The sequence below is a fragment of the Dufourea novaeangliae genome, unplaced genomic scaffold, assembly GCF_001272555.1.
Source record: "Dufourea novaeangliae isolate 0120121106 unplaced genomic scaffold, ASM127255v1 scaffold65, whole genome shotgun sequence".
NCBI lineage: Eukaryota > Metazoa > Arthropoda > Insecta > Hymenoptera > Halictidae > Dufourea > Dufourea novaeangliae.
Window position 1 is genome coordinate 2,420,794 of NW_015373961.1, and position 8,647 is coordinate 2,429,440.

Consider the following 8,647-nt stretch of genomic DNA (forward strand, 5'->3'; position numbering starts at 1 on the left):
GAAACGCATGTATAAAGGTGCGTATCCACTTGTTGCGTATCCTCGTATCCAATCACCGTTGTGTATTTATTTGGACGGGAAAACGTTGCAAGGTTACGTATGGAAATTTATGGTGACACAATACGACGATACGCAACAAATGGATACGCACCTTAATACGTGGAATCGAGCGCGGTCCCGATTTTATGAGAGACAAAAGGCAGCGTCTACGCGTTTGTCCACGTAACGAGGACGTGTTGTTAGAGGTGTAGGGACCGAAACGGGATGTCATAATCTCCCGCGCTCACCTTTAACGCAAATTCTCAGAGTAAGCGTGCTCGTTATGATGTGCGCGCGTGTATTACCTAGGTGGGACCTTGCCAAGCGTAGATCACGATCATTCGTCGGGAGGAAAATCAACGCAACCGCTCAATCGATCGCTTTCACCGTTTTGTAGTTCACGAACGCTAAACGCCAGACAATTAGCGTAGTTAAAATTACGCTATGACGTTACGAAACACAGGTTTCTACCGCGAACGTCTAACCACAATAACGAGTCTATACGATTAAAAACCCGTTTCTCTCTCCTGTCCTAGTAAATGAATTTTTTTTTTGCAAGAAAAGATCTAGGTTCCTCGAACTCGAATAAATCAAATTAGGCAGCTATCGATTCACTAGATGTTCAACGTCATTTATCGAAGAGTACATTAAATTGTAAAGTTATTGTGTACGTGATTATTATACAGCAAATGATAATTTTGTTACTCCAAATACTTTGCACTTGTTAGAAATCAAATTACGACGCAATACCGTATCTTGGATGGCGCGAAAATACAAGAAATTCAAATTAAACGCGCGATCAGGATTTGTACCGTTCGCGTTCCCTCGATCTTTTGCTGTCGAAGTCGTGTTTATTTCGAATCGTTACCTGTACAAACGAGCATCGAGTACATCGAGAGAAAACAAAGTCGAAACTCGCCCGGAGCGATTCCCATTGACGGAAGTGCCGCCACAATCGTGCAAATGCACGACGAACAGCGAAATTCATTGACATCGCTTTCTCCCGGTTATTTTTTTTTTTTCTTCTCTACCGGTTGCCGCGTCTGCTCGGATCCACGATGCTCGAGTCGTTACACGTCTAGTTGTTCCGGACGATCACGATTTTCGAAAAACCACGGATGTACGATCGATAGAGAGAATCGAATGCAAGACTCACCTCGAAGCGAAATCCTTTCGACGAGAGACGATCTTCCCTCGCGATTCGTCCGGAAGATTCGCGCCGTGCGCACGCTTGTGAGAAAGGTGAGAGTGAATAGCTGGGAGCATCTTCATTCAAGCTTATATAGGTATTGTACCCCCTTTCTTAGCCGGTCTGTAGAAAGAGCGTGCCATCACCGTCGTCCGCTGTAATTGTATCATCAACGCCGGGTCCAAGAAACGTTGGAAAAAAAAAAACATCACTAGCTGGCGACAAACGTCGACGACGGGTTCGTTCGATTTCCTGGATTCGATCGATTCTTCCTCGATATTAGCTTCGACGGTCGAGTTTGCCACCATACGGGAACTCCGCAAATCAGCTTCCCGCTGCACGTAGATCGAACGTCGATTGACCCTCCAATGGCAGGAATTACTAAATCCAAATGCACGGATCCTGCTACGAAACATTTGTTCAAACGAACCGGAATATTTCTAAAATTCAACAGATACATCGCTGGACAACTTGTAAGGTATTCCTTTTAGTTTGCCTATCTCGTATTATGCAACGAACAATTAAACCAGTGATTGCTCGCGATTATACTCCAACCACGATGGTATTAGATAGGTTAGGATTGAACGATAGCGTTTAAACTGCGAACAGAATCTTTAGCTCCCTCGAAGAAATTGCACTTTTGTTTCGCAAATGGTGGTAACCATACGTTTCGATTAACGTGGCACAGATTTTGTTTATTTATTTAATGTAAATAAACGGGCATAGTACTCCTGTAAAACAAAAATTTCGATCAATTTTTCTATCAGACTATTAACGTTTTCATTCGCGTCGATAAGTTGATTAGATTGTAAAAAATCGGGTTTGTGCAAAGTTAACGCGTTGCATCGATTGTGCGCGGTGCGTTTTTTCTCATTGGCAAAGTCGCGAAGCCCGACAACGAACGTCGAAATCACGTCCAACGGTAATCAAGATATAATGTCCGAACGCGTGCCTAGACGCGATTACCGTTTTCTGCGACCCTTACAAGGCGCGTCGACACTTTTCCGGGTACGAAAAGCAAAGTAACTGTAGGTTATGTCGTATCGATTCGAAGATTACCATTCTGCCCGTTGATCGGCCAATCATTGTACTGTACCAAGGTGTCGCGTTACGAGGAAGGCTGTCGACGGTGCGTTGCACTGTTCAGTCATGTGGAAACGTGGATTGCACCGATTCACCGAGAACCATCGAACGAACAAATTAAAAGGGAGTCTAAAAATTGTTATGATCCGAAAGGTGCAGCGTCTTCCATATTTGAGGTACGTAACCTTATTCTTGTGTGTCTCGTTTTGTCTCTTGGAAGCCTAAGTTACGTTGAAGTTCGATTGTTATCGAGCAAGGAGTTGAAAAGTATACGACCGTTAAAAGATATAGAGGAGATGCGCCGCGGTAATATTGCCAAAATACTCTTGCTTGAGCAACTAAGTAATCGTTATGAAAGATGTACGTATTGGTGCTTTCCACTCACAAGATATTAACCTCTCCGATGTTTGAAACTTTCGAGATGTATCAGTCCGTTGCGTCATTTACGATAATCTCGTGTTTTTAAGGACGTTTCGAAATGTCGTTAGGAAGCAGCGAACAGGCCAGAGGCTGTTTTAATAGAATTCTTATTTTTGGACAATTAATGCCTTCCGAAGATTTAGGACCAACAACATTTTCGCAACTGTTGATCAGTCATGTAAAACTCCAAAGTAAGAAAGTCGTCGAACCCTGATAGGCTTCGAAGGTGTACATCAATTCGGAGCTCTTTTTCAAGTAGACTCACAGGAGATCGCTATATAGAAACGAATGTTTAGAGTCAAAGAAAACATGGTTGAACCAAAATGGAGGTCGGTATATGCGGTTGCTACCTGTGGCAAACCGCGACAAAAAGATTCCGGGAACGACACTAAAAATCCTTGCTTTACGCAATGGCAGCGAGTAATTTAGAATGCAGCGGCGCTACGACAGTAATTACGAGGTAGTCGTATTAGGTGAATTAATGAGAAAATAACATGAAATTAAATCGGTTACTCGGCGCGTTTCGGAGCCGTAACGGATCGCAGCCCGGTTGTAAACGCGAAACTCGAAACGCTTTACCGTTTCTGCTGCTTTGTTGCTTTGTGAGTGAAATTCCGCCTTTACGCGTGGAAACGCAGCTTTTCGTTAGGATCCCTGACTCGTGATACGTTTCAGTGCCATTTTCAATCTCCCTTTAATCTATAGAACTCGTTTTCGGGAAGCGAAACTATATTGATCGACAGTGTACAGAGTGGGCACGGTAAGACAATGGGTTCATCGATCAAACGGACGCGCAATTCTGCTTCGTGAAAGAGATTTTGGGTCTCATTCTCTGAATGTTTCATTATTTTTTTTTTAATTCCCCCACAGATTTTAATAAATATTATTCTTGAAACGGTTTGTAGAAATGTTTCTTGAATGGACCACGCGAAATGCCGAGAAAACTAGGTCGACGGATCAATCCCCGTGCCTGGAAAAACGTGGCCGAAAAGAACGAATATTTTCAGCAGTTCGGTAATATTTTTAGAAACACGTTGAAAAAAAAACGATGGTGGACCACCGAAACAAAATGACCCTGGAATACATAGATGACGACAAGAACGTTGAAGAGAAAGTCGCGCAGCGAAATAGCATCTGCGTCTGGAATTATACCCATCGTTTAAGTTTATAGTATTACACATTTCAATAATATTGCGCAAAACTCTCAAGATCCAGCCCCTCGGGGAACGCGAAGCCAATCACGTAGTTACTTTGATTTTTCGGCGGCATCGCACGAGCGTTTCGATGGTTCTGCGTGAAGTCGGTCATAGCGTGCAACTAATTTCGACTTTTTTTACTATATAATTTCGAGTTTGGAAGAAAACGTGAAACCTCGAATCCCTTTTTGCGAAATAAAGTTTGGTTCCGGTCGTTTTGATCGAGGTTGGTAAAGAAGGGATTCTACCTTATTGGCGTTCGTGAATTGTTCTCGCTGAAGCCGGGACTACGACGCTACCTTCAGTGAGAACGGTGAATTAACTCCTTTAATTAAATTGTACGCGATCGATCCAGCTGTCTTCCCATTTCATTCCGTTCCGTTCTTGGATCGCGGCGCTTGTCGGTATCGACTTCCATTTTATCGGATTTCTTTCTCTCTTCAAGAATCCTCCATAAATCTTAGTGCATGCGTAATGTGCGCAAGCAGTTTGGAAAAATACCTACAGAAATACTGGCACGGAAACCTTAAATGCTCGTTACTCGTTCGCGAAACTGTTCGAGATGATCGAGCGATCTACTTCGAAATTAATATCGTACTCGAGTTAAGGCCGCGTAATTACAAACGCTTGCAAACTTTTACCGTAATAACGTCCGCAAACTGCGGTATCCTTTTCTCTGCTCGCCGGAAGTTTATCTGCTCGTAATTTTTCAAACCGTTTCTTCTAATAACGATGTTCGGTAAACTACCAACTTTCTACGTGTGTGAAGACTTGCGCGCGTGCCAATAGAACTGCCGAAAGAAGTTTCTCTGATTCAATACGCGAAGTGAATGTTTGTTGTCGGAGAATAAGGCACTGTTCCATTGAGAAGCGTTCGGTTGTGAGGTCCATGTTACGCCTCGGTTCTAATTTAATTCGCCTTACCGAGTGCCCACACAAGTTCCTTCGTCCTCGAGAGTGGTCTGTAAAATTTCATTAATATTCTGCGAACGTAATGGGTAATAGGGTCTTTAACTTGAAGATTTTAACCTTGAAATCATCGTGTTTTCTTTTTAACGCTGGTAACCCGTGGACAAGGAACCTCCAACTTCGCGGTAATCCATTACTCATATTCGATGCTCTTAGTCACAGCTTCTTAATGGATTAATCGGCTGTCGGTGGTTCGCCAGAAGCGAGATTGCATCGTCACACCTCCATCTAGAAACTTGAAATTATTAATTAGGGCGGAGTCTGCGCTACGAGGACTTACTTCCAGCACGGGTGCCGATTCACGTCAACTCCTCGGTCGATTCTATCGCTATATGCTCGCGATTCAAATCTCTAGTCTTGATTCCTGATCACAGATTTATTGTCTGTCCTCGTGCAAAGTCAAATTTGACACGAGAACAATGTAATGTAGAATAATGGGAATTAAATGAAAAATTATCTAAACTTTGAGAATGAGCTAACTTTTAAATTTTTTCAAAAGACAGCCATTCGTTTATTGCGCTTCAAGTTCTAATAATCGTCACCGTGCACAACAGAACAACCCAACGTAATTAAAACGAGCAACGAAACGTAAACGGATGGACAACGTTGGTAAGAATCTTTTCGTCGACAAAACGTTCAACTTTTTTAAAATGTTAAAACTCACGAGCAAACTCGGCTTCCGCTAGGGAAAAAGTGGGATAGGGAAAGGGCCTTCTACTATTTGGTTTCGAAAGTTTCGAAAATTTATCTCAAACTAACATTTATTTTAACATTTATTTCAGTACTTGAATTAAGTTTACTAAGTGTTAGGAGGATCTTACTCTTACGCCACTTTTTCCCCTAGCGGAAGCCGAGTTTGCTGGCGAGGGTACAGTCTCCTATATTCGGACAAAATTGCCTCTCCTCTATCGGAAGTATCGGGTGGATAGCCGTTCGCTGGGTCGGAAGCACGATCCAAGGGATATCGAGAAAATTAATCTATCGACGATAAACGGCATGCGTACAGCCTTCTATCCGATGGTAAAACCGGAGGGATATCTAATAAATGTTAACGATAACGTTACATCCCGCGGGAAATTAACGAGATTACGCGGATACGACGCGGTAATTAATTTTAATTGGCTCGGTCCATGGTAGCGTTCGGTTTGTATGGATTTATGCTATACGTGTCACGTTCGCGCAAAGAATACGCGTCCATGGATGTTATTTACGAAAAACAGCGAATAATAAGCGTTACCAAGGCGTATATTTCCATTTGCATCAGAAACCACCGCGAAACAGCGACATCATGGTCTACTCGTCGGCTAAAGTCGTAAAGTTCGAGTGAGGCGTCGAGTGCGGGCAACACATGTGCAAATTCGATGATTAATTAGGCAGTTCGTTTCCGTGTTCTTTCTCCAGAATTTACGTAATTGTGTGACCAGATAATATTAACCTCGGATAAAATAATCGGGAAGAGAATGGATACCGAAAATCAAGTTTGACTAGGGAAAAGAATTCGACTACTCTCATGAGAACAAACGTTGCATAGTTGCACTTTATTCGCTGGAGAAAGCAGACATTTCGAAACCTGTTATGCATTATTCGGTAGGTTAGATTAGGTTCGTTACCTCAAAATATTTTTATCTGCGTAATTCGCCCAGTCAGACTAGTTTTCCATTCGATCGGCGATGTTTGAAATAACGCTGTCTGCCTGTTTAACAATGTAAAACGGGTAAGCATAATTTGGGACTAAGTTCGTGGGCGTCCTTGCAACCATCATTGAAATCTGTTGTCTTCGAAGCACAAATATTACTTAATCAGGGGCGAATCGAATCAGACCAGACGCAATTGTTTGCTGCCTCGTTCTCATCGTGGTAAACGTTGTTTATCATATTTCCAGGGGACTTACCTCGAGGAGCACCATGCGCGTGGTTGACGCTAACCCGCTTACCGCTCGCGCCACTAACAAGTACGTATTGCGTAACCGACGATACATCGAGGCAACGTTCGCAAACGAGATGCGGCGAAATTTGAACGGTAGAAAGTCGAGAGGTTTGAGTCTATATAATTACCGAATGCTTCCCAGCCGCAACCGAGTTCGTCCGCGCAAATACCGAGAGACAACGTGTGACGCGGTCGCGTCGTTTTTCCCGACCATGCGTCTCGATCGTTCTATCTCTTTCGCGCGATTAGTCGATGCCCATTGTGCGTCCCGTCGCAAATTATGCGGTTCGCGCGGGAAAACAATTTTCCTCGACGAAACGGGACAGAAGAGATGTAAAAGTTTTTTTTTTTGGTTCCGAGGAAAGGAGTTTTAGCGTGAATACGCGAAATATTATCCGCGCGTAAAAAAGAAATCGCTGCGATGTTACGACAGAAATTTGATACGTGGAAATAATAGACGACGATCGGTATAGCAGATACCGTGGGTGATTAAGGTTACAGCCGAATGGCTTATACGACACGTTCGTTTTCGTGTGGTAGGAACCCTTGATACAGAATCGAACCGAAATCGGCATTCGAAGAACACGACGAGTAAAATTTAATAATACCAATGACAATAAGGATAATAACGATGTTTGTGAACTTGTTCGGAACCAGATGTCACGAGCACATCGCGATCGTCCCGTGTGCAACGATGATGATCAGATCCACACGATCAATGATCTGAAGTGCGCGCGTACGACTCTTGCATCGAACAAGAGTTCCTCCGTAATAGGGCGCGACGAGGTGCGGGTCGAGCGTCGTTTGTTTCGCGGGAACGGAGAAAAGACGGGCAAAACTACTAAGGACGGATCGTGACGAAAAGAAGAGCGAATCGCTCTCGTCGATCTGTTTTGTTGAAACAAAAGTGGTCGTACTTCCGACAAGACGGACTGCGACTTTAAACGATCTTACGGTCTTAAGCCACGTGCTCGGTTTTCGCAGTCAGTGAAGACAGCCAAGAATCGAGGAACTGCCCTTCGAGGAGTAGCGAGTCATCGCGTCGACACGGAATTGGTTTCCGGATCGAATTAATCGAGAATGCCGCGTAATTTGTCGGAGACCGACAGAAAGAAGAATCAATTCGATAAGGAGGAACGGGTGCATTTACTGTCCATAATGAAACAGTACGCCCCGTTGTTGGACAAGAGCACTTCGACGCTCGCCCGTCGGAAAATTTGGACGACCATCGAGAACGAGTTCAAGAAGGAAGGCTTCACGCGTAAGACCTCTGCCCAGCTGAAGAAATATTGGCAGAATTACAAGTACCACTGCAAGAAGGCCAGGGCGCTGGGAAAGGTATTCGTGTTTTCCCTTTCTAATCTTCTGTCAGCTGTCATTTTATCGCGACACTGATGCTCTTACGAAATCTTCGTTCGAAACATCCAATCACTGAAATTGTCATCTGAAGTATTATTCTATATCTGAATTTACTGTAGTCTTCTTAGCCGCTTAAATACGAAAATATTCCAGGAAACTAAAAAAACTTTGAACCCGGAGACGAACGAGTTATCCGAGTGGAATCGATATCGCGTCTTGGTTGAAAATCGTCCTGCCGCCAAGTTCACGGAAATTTCGAATGGTCTTAGATCGTTCACCGATGCTTACCAGAGCTCTTCGAACGAATCCAAATGCCGGCCCTACGAAACTCACTACGCCAATGGAGGATCATCCCGGAAATCGAATGCTTCGGACGGTTTCATCGGTATCTTTTCTTTTTTATTTCCGGATTATCCCTAGTCTCCCGAGAGCACGTTGTTAACGCTCTTATGGACTTTAACGAGTT